This window comes from Crotalus tigris, unplaced genomic scaffold, assembly GCF_016545835.1.
Source record: "Crotalus tigris isolate CLP2741 ecotype Arizona unplaced genomic scaffold, ASM1654583v1 scf7180000017823.751728, whole genome shotgun sequence".
Classification (NCBI taxonomy): Eukaryota; Metazoa; Chordata; class Lepidosauria; order Squamata; family Viperidae; genus Crotalus; species Crotalus tigris.
This window is the reverse complement of record NW_024096655.1, coordinates 155,507-174,322: the sequence shown is the minus strand read 5'-3', so window position 1 is coordinate 174,322 and position 18,816 is coordinate 155,507. Positions and strand designations below refer to the sequence as shown.

At 34.6% G+C, this 18,816-nt stretch overlaps 1 long non-coding RNA gene across 1 annotated transcript in view; it reads right to left on the bottom strand.

Moving 5' to 3' along the window:
* LOC120307805 overlaps window positions 1-18,816 on the bottom strand; it is a 54,413-nt gene that overhangs the window by 1,941 nt on the left and 33,656 nt on the right. Inside the window, exon 2 of the long non-coding RNA XR_005556656.1 lies at window positions 345-408. This is a non-coding gene — a long non-coding RNA (uncharacterized LOC120307805). The remainder of the gene's footprint in view (window positions 1-344; window positions 409-18,816) is intronic.

Genomic DNA, 18,816 nt, shown 5'->3' with positions numbered 1-18,816 from the left:
GTTTACAGAATCAGCATCTGGATCCTCATTTTACCTACTTTTGGTAAAAGTTGAAAGGCTGAGTCAACCTTGAGCCAGTCAGGATCAAACTGCTGGCAGTAAGCAGAATTAGCCTGCAATACAGTATTCTAACTAATGCATTTCCTAGGACATCAGTGCTTGCCCAAAAATACCCCCAAATTTGCTCTTTAATGGAGAGCAAAAGTCCTATTTAAGATTGCTTAGAAAACTATTCCAAATAGATCTGATTCAATAACCATGAATAATTCTATCTTTTTTGGATTGCTAAATTTTATAATAGTTATCTGGTCTATCAGTGTAGACAAATTCACAGTGATGCTTACCAAATCAATACTAAGTGTATTACATCTTTGCATAAAATCCATCCTCAGCCTCCTCCTAGTATGTCTGTGAATGTGTGTATATAAAAGAAAAGAAAAGAAAAAAGAGTTAAATTTTATTTCAATCCTTTCCTTCATAACTGCAGCCTGACCACTTCCATTGAACCTGCTGAGAAAATATCATGTACAGCAACATAATTAGTTCATATAGTTGTTTAAAGCTAAATGTGATTTAGGCATCAGATTTAACAGCTATAAACAATTTCTTCTATATCAACTACAATTTTGTATACTTAATATTGAGTGGCATGCAATTATGTGACTTACAACAAAATTAATCTAAATAACAGCTACAAATGTGTAGACTTGACAGTTCATTCAATGATCTGCCTTCTGATCTAGGCCTTTTTAAAGATAACTATCCGGTTTTAACAGTTTGCAAATAACCAAATTTCCAGTATTTTCAGTTTTGAGGATGTGAACCATAGACTACTTTAACAATAGTGCTTCAAACGTGCTCAGTTTTATAGATATTACACTGTTGCTGATAAACAATAGTTAGTAACTTTTTTTATTTAATACAAAAGCTAAACCCCACATGCAATCAAATAGAGAACTCATCAGCAATTCTAAAAAAAAACTTTTTACTTATACCTTGCCTTTCCTTTTGGGAAGGTTTGCTGACAAATTGGTAGGGCTAAAACTCCAGACAGCTCTTAATGATGCAGGATCCCATCTGGATCAGTTACTGGGGCCAGAGATTTTGTCTTCTGAACTTTAAGACTCATGTTGGAATCCATCTTCAGGAAACTTCTCTCTAGCAGAGTGTGTGCTGTTCTCTGTGTGGTATTTATATGATGCCTGTTGTAATGGTGCCATTAATAAAGTGAAGAATTCTGGACCCTTTTTAATCAGGCTATAGACTCTACTATTGTACTGAGATAGCATTGATTTCACATGTGAATAACTCCAAGCCAAGAGTGGTATGACCTACCTTCTCCTGCTTTATCTTTTGAGGTTGTCCTCTTTTTTCTGAAGTCAATTCCAATTGGTTTGCAACAGGAGAGTGATAGACTCTTCACCTTTTTCATTTTGGGATTACTTTGATGTGCCATGTTTCTGGATTGGAAAGCATATCCCCTAGTTACCCAAGTTGGGACTATCGCAATTGGTCTAAAATACAGTAACCATGGGGATGTCTCACTTTACCCATGTAATATCACTATTTCACAGCCTGTATTATTTAGTAATTGACTTCCAGGTGCAATTCAAGATGCCAACTGTCACTGATAAAACATGTCATCGGTGTTAATACTTTGAGGCAGGAAAAGTAAAAGTAAAAAAAAAAAAAACAGGCACAGTGGAGATTCCAAGAATGTACCTCATTGTTTCAAGAGTAACAGAATCTTGACAACCAACAGAGTTTCTCTCTCCCTCTCTTATACCAAGGCTAGATCCACATTTCTTCATATCTTCCCTATATGAACTATTTCTCCTTCCTGTAAATACAGTTAAGCTAAGCAATTCATCAAGGGCAATGGACACAGAATCACTCTCTGCTTTCTTTCTTGCATATGGGATCAGAAGCTCACCAATACCAATGTACAATTCCGGCAAAGAAATGCTGATGAAGTGGAAAATACTCCATCCTTTCCTGTTGCATGATAATTATCAACATAGAATTTAATGTGGCAGGAAGCAAAGAATTCATTTATCCAGGGGTTTATTTGTTTATTTAATCTATTTATTAGCTTTTATCCTACCTTTATTACTTTATAAGTAACCAGATAGATTTGTAACTGGCTGACACTCAACGAGTAGTCCTTAATGGTATTACATCTACATGGAGGAAAGTAAGCAATGGGTACCATAAGATTCCTTCTTAGACCCAGTACTCTTCAATATATTCATAAATGACTTAAAAGAGGGAATAGAGGGGAACTCATCAAATTTTCAGATGACACTAGGCTGGCAGGAATAGCCAACACCCCAGAAGACAAGCTCAGGATCCAAAAAGATCTTGGCATACTTGAACAATGGACCCTATCCAACAAAATGAAATTTGATGTGGAGAAAAGCAAGGTTTTACACTTAGGCAAGAAAAACAAAAGATTAATATTTGAGGGGCTGCCACAAAGAAGAGGGGGGTCAACTTATTTTCCAAAACCTTGGTGGACAGAACAAAAAAAATGGATGGAAACTAATCAAAGAAAGAAGCAATTTGAATTAAAGAAAAACTTCCTGACAGTGAAAACAATTAACCAGTGGAACAGCTTGCCTTCAGAAGTTGTGGGTGCTTCATCATTGGAGGTTTTTAAGAAGAGATAGGATAACCATTTGTTTGAAATGGGTCTCCTGCTTGAGCAGGAGGTTGGATTAGAAAAACTCCAATGTCCGTTCTAGCTCTATTCTCACTCCTTTTTTCCAGAACTGAATACTTATCTCTGAAACTTCACCCTTACCCATTCTTCCCCATTCTCAAGGTTAGGTCTACATTACCTTGCAATGCCTTACAGCCTGGATATCTAGTTAAAGCAGGGGTGTCAACCTACTGGTCCACAGGTCAGATGCGTCATGGCAAAACCACACCCACCCCATTGCCGGCAATGGCAAAAAAAGTTGCAAGTTTGACACCCCTGAGTTAAAGGATCATCTGTCTGAGCTTGTTTCTGCCCATTGGTAAGATTGAAATGTGTGATAGTTAAGTATTTTACCTGGAGGTTAAAACAAATATTCAGGTATGTGTTGCTATGGTATGAAATCCTGAATGCTCTTGGAAACAAAGGCAGTGAAGAAAAGATCAATTTTTTATAACGATTAACACAAAACATTATATAACCCAATTGTTTAAAGTGCTCAGAAGAATATTGTGTACTGATAGACTATGCTAAATTGCTGTCACATAAAAATTGTGTCTCTCCTACTGTGCAGCTACAAGAATGTTATAGGGGAACTTCAGAATATCTAGCAATACATTCTATGCAATTATTATATAGCATGCTGTTTCAGAGACTGTAAAATATCAAATAGTAATTTGTGTTAATGAATGTTACTACTCTAGATAGTTTACTATTGTGCCCTTTACAGTCCTTAAGTTGTGAATTCTTAACAACTGACATGCATTATTAATGTAAGTATATTTATATTAGAAACAATAAATAAGCCAATGTTGTTATGAACATGCTGAGGAATATAAAGTATTATTTTGTATTTCAATAGAAGTGCTGTGCCATCCTTTTCACTGCCTCTTTCCCTTTAAATTTAATCAATTTCTAATTTCCAATAATTAAATAAATTACAAGCTGACCATTGGAACTATGGCAATCAACTGAGGCTTTGGATATGATCTTTTTTATTTTATTGTTATTGTATTGCTTTAGTTAAATTCCAGACTATTTGACTAAATACTGCCCTTTTGAGAGGAATTGTAACTACAGAAACTTTTAATGGTACTGAATTATGGTTCTGTCATAGCCGATCTGGAAAGGCAACACAATAACTGTGGTTCTGTATGACACTTATATTGTTCAGTGTTTATTCCACTGCAGAGGCAAAAGTGAATGAGAATTTGTCTTTATAACAAAATCACAATGTTTACTCAGAAAGTATAACATTTCTTATTCCCTGGAAAATATGCACCAGTTCATTTATTTGACAAAAATGCAGAATGTTTAATTTAAATCACCCTGTTGTTTTAATTAGGATGCAATTTTAATTAGCCATTGTAAGAACAATGCCAATTATTTTGGTTAATTTTAAAGATAAAGACATATACAGTGTCATATTTGGTCACTGAGCTGCAGCAAATGAGATTTTGGCAATATAGGGTGCCTTCGCGATTTCAAACAATTACTGTAATTTACCACAATGATTTGGCACCCTCTTCCCATTATTGGCTTTACCAGCATCATATAATAGATTCCCAGAACATATTGCCTTTTTTATTCCCCACATAAACAACACAATTCATCAGGCTAACAGAATTTCTAAAACTATAACTTGATAATCAATGACCTAAATGACATTCCTACATCATACTGAAAGAAAGTCAATATACTAACATCTGCACAGAGTAACTCTGCTACTCTGTTCCAGTCAACTGTTATTACTAGTGTGATGTTTAGGGTTTTGTGTTGCATGTAGCATATTTTGCAACTTCCTTTGTAATAGCCCTTATCCCTCTACCTCATTTTATACACGTACTATAAATCATAGAAACCTAAAAGATAGCTAGGCACAGTATAGATCAATATAGCAAGGTTGTTTATACAAAGCTGCTTAAGCTTGACTCACATGGTTAATAATACCATTGTATCATTATAGTTGATTTAAAATATGGTAATCCATTTATCCTTATTCATCACCTTGCAGGGAATGACCATAGCTTTAAATATTTTGCTGAAGAAACAATATTTTTTTTAAAAAAAAACATTTTTATCAAGGTAGCAGTTGAAAAAAAAAGCATTTGGCATGCAAATATGTTTGAAAAGGATGTTCTATTTAAGAGAAATATTTGATTTATAACTTTTGGCATTTTCATTGAAAGCAACTATCATAAATGAAGCATGAAAAAACAATAGGGAGGAAATCCATATGTTCCTGTTCACTATGTATATAATTCATTTTCATTGCAGCAAATTGCAAAAAAAATATTATGTTTCCTCAGGGAAGAAAATGTCCCTTATTTAATGGCTAGTAGAAATGTTGCTTATCTTCTTTTCTCATATTCCTATTTCCCCTGATGGTAATTTCTTGTATCTATTATATCCCTTCTCAGGTATATTGGACTAAGTGTGGGAATTTTTATTGCATGTTTACTACTTGTTAGGAAAATACAACTAACTTTCCTCCTTCACAAATAAAAGTAAAACTTGTAAGTATCTGGAGTCATTATTTATTAGACAGTAATTGTGATAACACTGAATGATTCTATTATATTATTTTGAAATAAGAAAAGAAGAAGCTGGCATTGAAGAACTGTCATTTTATTACTGCTGTGGCATGGAAACCCACAGAGGCCACCAGTTTTAGCCAATGTGTGAAGAACAGCAGCAAGGCTTTTGTCTTGGGAATGACGTTATCATATGGACAATCATAATAAACTTAATTTTAATTGTAATTCTATTATAAATTATAATTTGTTTAAATTATACCATTATAGTTCATATAAACTGTATAGTTTATATAATATATAACAGTTTGTATGTATTATATAAATTATAGTTTAATTCTTATAGTTTTAAGTAGCCACAAACGATTAACAATTATTGCTTGAGTCTGTTAATAGCTTTGGAATATGTTCAGATCAACAAATAGATATAAATATTTCAAATAAGTAAATATACATTAGTATTTATAAAACATCTCACATTTTCCAGGCTATTATTATAGAATTATGGAAATATCCTCTTAAATAAGAAAATTCCTATTAACAATGGAAAATTCCTCTTAAATATAAAGAATTACATTTGTGTTTTAATCAAAATTTACCTATGAAGATACCTCATTAGACTGAATAGAATATACAGTATGTCTGATGTGGTATATACAGGACTGTGTTCTTAATTGTTTTTTGTATATGTTTTTTGTAAAGAAGCTTAAAAACATGTGAATCCTATTAATTTCAGTATAGTTTATTTAATTACATTTGTAATCTAAGATTCTATTAAGCCTTCACCAGTTTGCAGTATAGACATTTGTATTATGTAAAGAAATAATATTTTAACATATTGCTGTGGTTATGAACAATTTTCCTTAACATCTAATGGCCTATTTGCAGGACAGATTTTTTTTTTAAAAAAGAAGAAGATAAACCCTTTGACTCAGATGCTATTATCTATCAATCAGTTGTCACTATAGTGTTCATATGTTACTTATCGCTGTAGTATCTAAGTACTATACAAAGGTATAAAGCATGGTTAGGAATGACAGAAGCAGTTGGTTCAACATCTAGCTCAGCATGAGCAGGACCCTTACTGGGAGAATAATGCTAGATATCAGACAGAACTCTCATTTTAATATTGCTCCTTGGAGCATCTTGTCAACAGTTTGCTGATACCTATAGATTTACCAAAGCTGCTGTCAAAAGCTGTGTTTTTTTAAGCAGTAATGATGACAAATCCACGATCAAAGTTTCCTAGGAATATAGATTCTAGGATCTTATTAAGTAGGATATTTTTAATGTTTCAACTTTCAGTTTTGAAAAACAGTTATTATGATTTTAATTGCACTTCTTTACACAATTGTCATTTTTTTAAAATAATAAATGACACATTCACAAAATTCTGTACACTGTGGACCTCTTCATGTGAAATGGAAAATGTAGCCTTCTTTATAATATAGTTGTTGAGGCAATTGTAGAGTACCAGGGCTATTCTGAATCATGAACAATGTGTGTGAAAACCTAAATCCAAAAGAATCCAAAAGATCACAGCAAAGTCTTATGATCAGACTTATGAATGAGAAATGTTCTAATGAAGCAAGAAATTTTTGCACTTCAGGTAGAAGTATACAGTACACTTTCAGAGTCAGATTGAAAATCTGAGCAAAAAGGAAAACATGGCAGTATTAAGAAATGAAATACAAAAATGAGACTTCTAGGTATGACCAGCTGAATATTTTTATGAAAAATTTGAATTTCAGAATTTGATTTTCATTTGTTAATCACCCTGTTAATACAAGCAATAGCCAGCAGATATAAAATCATGTAGTTGGAAGGATACTTAGCATTCTACTTCAGCCTACTGTTTAGTGAAGGATTTTCTTGCATATGATGATATGGACCAGTTATCAAGACAGATGGTACATAATTTCACCATTCTTAATGTCATTTTTAGGTAGATGGGGGAAACTGGCAACTTCATTAGAACGAAATACCTTTTCCCAATATCAAAGTACTCTAAACTGAAGAAGCAATACTGAAAATAAAGAATTCCTTATACAACAATCACTTTTCTGACCAAATTTACTTTACTGTAATCTAAAAGCTTTTAAGATATTTGTGCCTGAATGTTTAATGCTAGTTGCATAAAATCCAGTCCTTATTATTCTTTTCTTTTCTTTTTTTTTACAAAATCCACTTCTTAGGGTTCTTCTTTATCTTAGGGACCATCAAAGAATAATACTGAGAACAAAGACATTTCTAAATTTTTGTCTCCCTGAATTTCACCCCTCCACTATCTGAAGAAGGTGTAGTTAGGAACCCATAATTAGCCAGCAGGCTCCCACATCTACTACAGCTCTTTCTTCTTGTTATTATCACTCTAAATCATTTGTTGATTTAATAAATATTGTAACTGTGCAAATTTTGAATGGGAGCTTCAGTTTGGCAAAGGCCTGTGCAAACACTCCTTTGAAGCTGTTTCCTAAAACAACATCTCCTCCTACACTTTTAAACATAAAATGTTGCTTTCTTTGTATTGTTCCAAGCCTTTTATGCAGCAGTTTTTGTAGTAGGATCAAAAGCTTGGAATGATACAATGTGTTTAATTGATGAGAATTACGTGGCCTTCTCATCTCAATAAGAAGAATCATATTGCCTCTGTTTAGCCAAACCTTGGTAAGGAAAAGATCAGTTGGCCAGAACAGGCCTCATATAAAGGGTTACTTCACATCTTATTTAATTATATATTTATTCATTTACTCACATATTTATTTTATTTATATATCAAAGTTATACAGTTGCCCATCTCACAAGAAGTGATTTGGATAGCATACTACAAAGATATAAAACAATAAAATATACAAAACCCCAGTCATTATTAAAAAGTTTAAAAAGTATACAGCACATAAGAAATGAGACTAGCATAAGATCATAAGGTTAGCATAAGAGTTTCTGGAAAATACTTAGGGTTAAATTTGATCTCACTTGTGTGTGTGTGTGTGTGTGTGTGTGTGTTGAAAATTCCCATAAAGCAAACTACCCAGAGAGAAGGTATGCCTTCTCAGACCTGTCAAGTGGAATTCTCTAACATACAGAACCTGCAACATGGCTTTGATGTGATGGAAAGATGTCAGTAGTCCCTCAAATAACACAGTCCTATGCCATGAAGGACTTTAAAGGCCAATACCACATGTTGCGAGAAATTAAAAGATGCTTGCTCCCGGGGAAGAAAGCTATGGCAAATCTAGACAGCATACTAAAAAGCAGAGATATCACCCTGCCAACAAAAGTATATATAGTCAAGGCCGTGGTTTTCCCAGTTGCAATGTATGGCTGTGAAAGTTGGACCATAAGAAAGGTTGAGTGCAAAAGAATTTAGGACTTTGAACTATGGTGCTGGAGAAGACTCTTGTGAGTCCCCCGGTGATTAAACCGTTCAGTCCTAGAGGAGATCAACCCTGACTGCTCTTTAGAAGGCAGATCTTGAAATTGAAACTCAAATACTTTGGCCACCTAATGAGAAGGAAGGACTCACTGGAGAAGAGCCAAATGCTGGGAAAGATTGAGGACAATAGAAGAATGGGATGACAGAGAATAAGGTGGTTGGATGGAGTCATTGAAGCAGTAGGCATGAGCTTAAATGGACTCCAGAAGATAGTAGAAGACAGGAAGGTCTGGAGGAACATTGTCCATGGGGTCGCAATGGGTCGGACATGACTTCACAACTAACAAACAAAACAAACAAAAAATCACATGTTGAATTGGAACCAGAAGCAGACTGGCAACCAATGCAGCTCATGAAACAGAGGTATAACCTGTGATATTCTAGAAGCACTCATATCATAAGTGCCCACATCACTGCATTTTTGCATCAGCTGAAGATTTCAAATACTATTCAAGAGCAATCCCACATTACTATAATCCAGTCAGGAAGTGACTAGAACATGAATTACTTTGAGCAGTCCACTGATCTAGGATTGGGCACAACTAATATATAATATGAGGCTGTGCAAAGGCCTTCCGAGCCATAAGTGAATAGAAGTGGTGACTCCAGGAGGACCCAAGATTGTACACCAGATTTTTTTGGGGCAGTGCAACTCATCCAGCATGAACAATGGCATAGTCCTGGAACTGGAAGACCGCAAAACCCAATGCCACTTAGACTTGCCAAAGTTCAGCTGAAGCCTATTATTCTCCATCCAGACCCTCACAGTCTCCAGGCACTGGAATAAGATATTCACAGTAAGGTAAAGTTAAAGTTTCCCCTGACCAATTCTCAGAGTGAACTCATCTCTGTTTCCAAACTGAGGGAGCGAGCATTGTCCAAAGATATTTCACTGATCATATGGCCTGCATAATTATATGCCAAAGCATATGGAATGCTGTTACCTTCCCACCAAAGTTATCTATTTATCTACTTGCATTTGCATACTTTTGAACTGCTAGGTTGGCAGAACCTGGGGCAGGAATGGGAGTTCACTCAGTCACATGGTACTTGGGTCTTAAACTGGAAATTTTCCAGTTGGCCCAGAGTCTTTAACCCTAGGCCACTGTACCTTAAGGCATTCACATCATTATTTAATTCTCCAAGGGCAGAGAGATATTTGGGCATCATCAGTATGCCAAACAACGTAATGGAGATGTTAAATAGGAGTTGAGAGAGCACCAAATCCTGCAGCACCCCACATAGTAGGGGCTGAGGACAGGATCTCCCCAATCACCAGTAACTAGAATTGACCCTGGAGAAATGACGTGAAATAGTTGATCCAGAAGGGTACCATGGTTATGGTATCGAAAGCTATGAAGAGGTCAAATAAGTCCATTCTTTTGTCTCATACTTCAACAAAAATTTAAACATGCTAGTAATAATATGTCCATTATTTGTAAATAATTCCATTATTTGTAAGTTTCTATTTGAAACTTAACCTTGAATTGTTTAAAGCCATAAAATATTTTAACCACTTTAAACTTTTTTGATAGTTGAACAGCATGCTTGACCTAGAAAGCTGAGATGTTGAGAGTTCCACCCTAGGGAGCAGTAGATGTTTCTGTATCAGGGTGCAAAAAGAAAATATCTCCTGCAAACCCTGCATTCCAGGCAGTAAATGCTCAGCTCTATTCAGTCACCCAACTTCACTCCAAATAAAGGGATTAAAGGATTGTAAAAAGAGAAAAAAAATCTTTTCTGACAGTGGTACATGTGAAAACTATTTCCAGGTATAACATTGTGTTGTCAAATCTTCTCTTGATCTTATTTTACAATCTCTTTGAAAAAATCTAATATATCACACTAAGTTAACCATGTATGTTTATTTATAATTTCTCATCCATAAAATGCTTCTTGTGCTGAAAGCCATAGGACTGTTTAAGAGTACAAACTAAGTGTATATTTATTCCATACTCTTAAGAATTGGTTACCTCACATGCTTTTTGAAATCTACATTAACTTTAGCTTTGTCATACCATAGATATGCCAGTCAAATCTTAGATCATTTTTTTTTTTTATGTCCAATACCTTTCTATTTCTTAGCAACACAAACCATTTCATGGAAACTAAACAGCATGCAACAAAATATGCTTTCAAATCTGGTAGATTTGATTCTCCTCTTTTGTTTGTGTCTTGTAATACCTCGTATTGGATTTTATTTTGCTGTTCTACAATTTTAGATATATCTTTCTGACATTGTTTAAATGGTACATCAGTTGACAAAACAAATCTTGTCTGAAACAAAAATAACACTCTGGGTAAAGTGTTTGTCTTAATCACAGAAATTCTTCCAATGAATTTATTCTTTATTACTACTATTATTTTCAGTTTTTATTTGCTTTCACCACTCTTCACCATGGTAATAATGGGAATGGCAGAGCTTTTTCAGGGAAACAGATATAAGCTGGGTATAGAAGAAATTATCCTACTTCTATGTTTTTAATGTCACCTGTTAAGAAGAAAAACAACCTGATTTGAAGATTAAAGAATGTGGAATTAATAATAATAATAATAATAATAATAATAATAATAACAACAACAACAACAACAATAGAGTTGTTGGGACCTTGGAGGTCATCAAGTCCAACCCCCTGCTCAGGCAGGTAACCCTATACCATTTCGGACAAATGGCTGTCCAGTTTCTTCTTAAAAACTTCCAGTAGTGGAGCACTCACCACTTCTGCAGGCAGGTTGTTCCACTGGTTAATTGTTCTAACTGTCAGGAAATTTCTCAAAGATAACCACTAGTTAGCAAGGTACCCTCTATACCAGTGATTCTCAACCTTTCTAATGCCGTGACCCCATAATACAGTTCCCCATGTTGTGGTGACCCCCAAGTGGGTGTGGCCACCAATAAGAGGGAGTAGGACAGCTAGGGAAAAGGGGAAAAAATGGCAGACAGTATGGTTTGGTGACCCCCGTGAAATGGTCATTCGACCCCAAATGGGGTCCCGACCCACAGGTTGAGAACCACTGTTCTATACTATACCTGTGCATTTGGTTTTTCTTGCCTAAATGTAGAACCTTACTTTTTTCACCATTGAATTTCATTTTGTTAGATAGAGCCCAGTGTTCAAGTCTGTCAAGTCTGTATCCTAAGCCTGTCTTCTGGAGTGTTGCCTATTCCTGCCAGCTTGGTGTCGTCTGCAAATTTGATGAGTTCCCCATCTATCCTCTTATTCAAATAATTGATGAAGATGTTGAAGAGCACTGGGCCCAGAACAGAGCCCTGGGGCACCCCACTACACACTTCCCTCCATGTAGATGTGGTTCCATTGAGGACCACATGCTGAATACAGCCGGTCAGCCAACTACGGCTGGTGGTGATGCTGTCTAACTCACATTTTTCTATCTTATCAAGTAGTAGGTTGTGATCTACTTTATCAAAGACCTTACTGAAGTCCAAGTAAATTATATCCACAGCATTCCTCTGGTCCACTAATTTTGTCACTTGGTCAGAGAATGCAATAAGATTTGTCTGGAATGATCTGTTTTTGACAAACCCGTGTTGGCTTTTAGTAATGACTTTGTTTGCCTGTAAGTGTTCACTGATTCATTGTTTGATTATCTTTTCCAGAATCTTCCCAGGGATTGAGGTCAGGCTGATAGGTCTGTAATTTCCTGGATCCATTTTTTTTTCCTTTTTTGAAGATGGGAACTACATCAGCTCTTTTCCAGTCCTCTGGTAATTCCCCAGTGCTCCAAGATCTTTGAAAAATATAGTTCAGTGGTTCTGAGATCACATCTGCCAGTTCCTTGAGAACCTTGGGGTGTAATCCATCTAGTCCTGGGCTGGACAGATGCTCACTTACCATTTTCTTGCTTATCTTAACTTGTGTTTCTATTCTGTTTTTTATGGCACTGTTTTTGGTAGGTTGATCTGTTTTCTCCCTTTGTGTAAAGACAGATGTGAAAAACGAGTTACATAGTTCTGCTTTCTCCCTGTTGCTTGTCACCTTCTTGCCACTTTCACGCACTAATGGACCAATCATTTTGTTCACTTTTTTCTTGTTTTTTACATGTTGAAAGAAGTTTTTTTATTATTATTTTTGACTTTGGTCACAAGCCTTACTTCATTTTGAGCCTTAGCTTTCCTCACTTCATCTTTGCAGGCTTAGGCTATTTGGTGATATTCTGACTTAGTTATGTGTCCCTCTTTCCACTTTCTATACTTGTCCTTTTTATCTTTCAATTTATCAGAGAGTTCTTTGTGCAGCCATGCTGGTTTCTTTTGAGAACTGTTATTTTTCCTCTTTGTTGGTATTGTGCTAGACTGGGCTTTTATTATCTCACTTTTCAAAATTTCCCAAGCTTCTTGAGTTGTTTTCCCCTGGAGGATTCTCATCCATGGAATTCTTCCCAAACCTTCTCTAAGTTTATTGAAATTAGCTCTCTTGAAGTCCAAGACTCTATTTGACTGTGTTCTATTGTTTGTGCTTCCATAATGTTGAATTCCAATATTGCGTCATCACTTCCTCCCAAGGTTCCTATGGATTCAACACCTTCTATCATTTCATTTGATAAGGCTTATCTTATAATTCAATAAACCAGTCTCACAAATATGAATCTGCTAACAAAACAAAACAAAACAAAATAGGCCAATATACTACCTTAACAACTGTTCTGTAACTGCTATACTATTTTATCCCTGTGACTTATTCCTTCTCTTGAGACACTAGTTATAGAGGTCAATTTCTTTTTTATTGCTGCACTATTAAATAAAGTTTAAAATTGCCCCAAAATGTTAAGTAAAAGCTTGGTCTAATATGAAATTATTCAAGATTAGAGGGAGATGACTGCTTTTACCTATTAATGAGAGTTTGAAACATATCCTCCTTTGTGGGATTTAACTTCATGATCTATATTTTTGACTGTCATATATTCAGTTTGAAGACTCGAGCAGAAAGTGAAAGATTCGTTTTTTCAAGTTTTTTTATTTGAGAAAAAAAGTATGGATATTGAACTGAGGGTTCAGCCATTTTTTGTTAAGTAATTACATTCTCTTCTGTATATCTTATTCCTTATCCTTTTTCATTTTAGTACTATTTCATTATTTCTATTTATCTTTCAAAATTAATTAACAGTAACTGTTAACAAAAATATAAAAGGAGATTTTAAATATAGTGCAACCAGTTACACAGACCCACAGGAATGCAACTTGATTCTAAGCTTAAATTACTGGAGCCAAGGTTTGATTATTAGAATAATCAAATAGTTGGGTCATATTGTTCCCATTAATTCCACTTAGATGTCCACTCTAACAAAATAAGAGTTCCACTTAGATAGTATTTAGGGATTTATTGGATTTCTCAGCAAAACACTTCATAAGCACCTGAAATATTTAACAACTTCTAAAGAACATGGGCCTTCTTTTTAACAAAAAACCTTTTGATTTTCTTTTCCATCAGCTATCAACATTGGCAACTCTGTCATATCAGATCAAAAGTAGAAGAGAAATAACTATAATATATAAATTATCCAGTGTAATATAAAGCAAACAATGGCAGCTCTGAGCATTAGGTCATTTGTATTATGAGAAACAACCATGAAATTAGCAGTAATGAGGCTTGTTAGAAGCTGCAGCCATTGTCTTACTTCATGTAATGAAGTGTTTTTGCCATCACCATGACAAAATCTCAAAAGTTTTATTTTTTTCCCTATGATTACTGGATATAGATCGTGTAGGAAGACAACACTCCCCCTCCCCCGAGAAGGAAATAGTTTCGGGGATATTAAAAAAAGCAGAATATATTTCCCCAAAGGAATAATAGAAAAGAAACCACCACCCACAAGTCTCTCTGTCCCAAGCAGAAACCAGCTCTGTAGAAATGCAGATTTGATAATCCCATTCAGAAAGACCGAGGTCCCATTCATGAGCAAATGCTACCTGCAGAAACCCATTCAAGACAGGATCTTTTGAAATCCCTTGGAGCAAGAGTTGATAGCTAACAATAGAAGAGTGATAGAATTAGAACCAGCAACCCTTACTCAAAAAAATCTAACACAGGACATAGCCATCAGCCACAGCCCCAGAGAAGCAGGACATGACCTTTAGGACATAATAGGATTAACCCACCACCATCAGAATATAAAAAGGACACATTCAGTCTCAGGTCAAAGTACATGACAAAGGAAATCGAAAACCACAGGAACAGGAACAACTCCAAAGACAAAAACCCAAAAAGGTATAAAAACCCACCACTCCCAGCAACATGTGGTCAGCTGCTCCAGAGCCACATGTCTTGTGGTTCTGCTCTTCAATAAACTACAATCTTCTTTCTAAAGCAATCTTCATTTTGTTTATTCCCAGTTTGGACTGGACCCTGAAGATTTTTCTTTCAACAATAGTTTAGGCATGTTGATCAAACTCTATATTTCAATTCAATTTTGAGTATAAGGATACATGGTAAAAGTATGTGTTGCAGTAAGGAAAAATATTTTGAAAGACTAAAGAAAAAGGAAAGGTTATAATGTAAAGCTAAAATGACAAAATTAAACAAAGATGATCAAACAGAGTTTAATAAGGTTTTGTAGGTTTCTTTCCTTTTTTGTTAAAAAGATTTCACATAAGGGTCACTGAGATTCTACAGAATGCTTTTTTTATTATTATTGATAACATATATTGAAGAAGTTATTTATACAAGCATGTCCTTAATCTAGAATTTGATATTTCTTTTACTGTCATTTTTGCTTTTTGTTAGCTCCAGAATTTTGTTGGACTGAAGGAGCAAACTGAAGGAGAAGACTATATGAGGACATTCCATTTTGCATGCCCACCAGCCTTCTTCTAGGGCATAAAACTTTCATTTTAAACTGAATTATCTCCTGAAGTATAATTAATAGCATTGATAACTGTTGAAGTTGTACAACATTTAGCCAGTTATGAATGGGTTAGCAAGGTGGATAACATGGGCCTTGCTTAAAAATAGATTTCTCCTTCAATTAGATTACCCTCATTTATCCAATCACAAAGTTTTTTGAAGAGGATGGGGAGAACCAATAACTCGTTCTTAGCAGTTCCAGGAAGAAATTATATGGATATCCTATCAACCAAACTAGTCAAGGACTATATTTTCTTTTATGAAAAAGATGAGTGAGTTAATCTTGTGTAATTTTCTTCAACAATCCATTTATGAAAGGACATCATTACTCCTTGTAACTATCCATTCTATTTGCACATAAGCTCTTCATCTTATCTGCTTGAGGTTTTATATAAATATTCCTCATTCTAGAATTTTTTCTCTGCACATTTCATTACATTTTGTCAAAATGAAAAACAAAAATAGGATTAAATACAGTATCATTTTGATAAAAAAGCTTAATGTTCCTCTGCAAACTTTTTAAAATTTATTATGCTTTCTCTGTCTATAAGTTTAATATTCCAGTAAATTTCATACCATTCTGATAAAAAAAAGAAGTTTATAGCATTATGTATGTGTAAGGAGAGAATGTGTATGTGTGTGAAAGAAAGAGAGATAAAATAAAATAGAACAGGAAGTTGAAAATCAACTTTCCCAAATAACATTCCAAAATTTGCATAAGTTAGGATGACCTGTTGCCTCTTGGCAAAACAAGGTTGGCTGTGTCCTTCTCAGAGCTCAGGTTCAAGTTTCAAAGCAGTTGGGAGATATTTCCATCACCCTGTATATTTATTTTTATACCAACAGATATTGATGTTAGGTAATAATAGCAAAAGAAAAAAATCAAAAATTGTTTCTTGATATCTAGAGTGCTAAACATGAATTAAATCTATATATTGTATGGAATGTGATGTAAAAATATTAAACATCAATACAGCCTATAAGCAAATGGGATAATTAATTTTGTACTTAAACAAACAGCCCTCAATGTTTATACAAAGCTAAATTAATGTAGTTAGATTTAAAAATGAATTTGAATTGTTCATTTTTGCTCTCTTCAATGTAGTTGATTGCAGAATTGCTGAAAGATATACATGTTCTAAGTCCCATTTCTAAAGAAGTGTTTTCTTTCACTATTCCATATATGATTTATTGTCTCTATTTAGTTTATTTTATCACTTTCTTTAATAGCTTTTGGCAAATTACTAGTGTTACCAGTCCAAAAGAAGTGTTACAGCACTGAAATAGAATCAACCAATCAATCAATAAACAACACCTGGAAGGCATAGTTCCAGACCATAGTGGTATTATTTCAGTAGCTTTCATTAAGACATGTTTCAGAGATAATCAAGTTTATGTATTGTTTAAAGGAAATTTCCTTTCTGCCTCTGTATTACACCACTATATCTTATGATTTAAGGTTGTTATTTAATAGTTCTGGAACATTTGATTTCTGCTACTTTTCAAAGGAATTTCTTTCTTGGTAAAAAAAAAAACATTAGTTATTAGTTAGAATAATGTATTGAAAATTATATTCCGATTCAAATCTGATACTTAGGGTGAATAGGAACTATGATTAATTAAACATACGTCTTTACATATTTATGTATATTTTTATTCAGTTTCTTTAATTGATTGTTAGCAATGCCAATTGAAGATACTTACCTGCCTAAGATGATACTCATACAATCCAATTCTCATTTGCTGAAGCCAGCAGCCTATCTATATAGTGTGCTGGGGGAAAAAAATCTGCTTGCTTCTTGCCAGGAGAGCCAGAATTAAGGCCTGGGGTATGTGGCAAGTGCTAACATAAGACTGAATACCAACATTATGCATAACAAACCCATGATAAAAAGGGCCTTCTTCGAACAGAAGGTGGGAATACATGTAAAAATAAAGTATATCTTCAGCAATTGATGAAGATCATGTGAGCTGTAAAGACAAATAATGGTTCATATAATAAATAAATAAGCAAATAAATAAAATTATAATAGATGGAACAATCTGAAACTTTGAGAAACCCTTCAGATTGTAAAGCTCTAATTTGTAATATCTGGGTTTGATGTTTTGCTATCTTTTGCTCCTTTTGCTATCTCATTGAGAATTTATTCTTATTCACTTCCACTAAATTTTAATCCTTGTGATTGAACTATGCTTGCAGTGATTCAACAGGAATGGGGTACTCCTGTCTTTTCTGTCTTTTGTATAGAGGCATGCTTTATCCTTAGAAAATAAATAGAGATATTTTCCTAGTTTAGAAATAGTTTATTATTTTAAATTCAATTTAAATTATTTTATTAAAATATTATATTAGTTTAGAATAGCCAACACCCCAGAAGATAAGCTCAGAATCCAAAAAGATCTTGACAGACTTGAACAATGGGCCCTATACAACAAAATGATTTTTAATGTGGAGAAAAGCAAGGTTTTACACCTGGGCAGGAAAAACCAAAGGTACAGGTACAGATTAGGCAAAACCTGGCTCAAAGACAGTAACTGTGAGAAGGACCTTAGAGTCCTAGTGGACGATCACTTAAATATGAGGCAGCAGTATGAGGCAGCAGCCAAAAAAAAAAAAAAAAAAAAAAAAAGCTAATACAATCCTTGGTTGTATAAACAGAGAATAGAATAAAAATCATGTGAAGTATTAGTACTGCTTTATAAAGCTTTAGTAAGGCCACATCTGGAATACTACATCCATTTTTGGTCACCACATTACAACAGAGATGTTGAGACTTTGGAAAAAGTGCAAAGAAGAACAACTAAAATGATTAAAGGCCTGGAGACAAAACCAGTTGCAGGATTTGAGAATGGCCAGTTTAGAGAAAGAAGGATTAGGGGAGGATACGATAGCAGTATTCCAATATTTGAGAGGATGCCACAAGCAGGCGGGGGTCAATTTATTTTCCAAAGCACCAGAAGGCAAGACAAGAAACAATGGATGGAAACTAATCAAGGAGAGAAGCAACCTGGAATTAAGGAGAAACTTCCTAACACTGAGATCAATTAACCAGAGAAACAGCTTGCCTTCAGATGTTGTGGGTACTTCATCACTTGAGGATTTTAAGAAGAGACTGGACAGCCAGTTGTCTGAAATGATACAGGAACTCCTGCCTGAGCAGGGGGCTGGACTAGGAGATCTCCAAGGTCCCTTCCAGTTCTATTCTATTCTAAATGCTGAGATAAAATACCCTTTGCCTTCTTTAAATAAAGCATAAGAAGAATACATATAAAAGACAATTAATT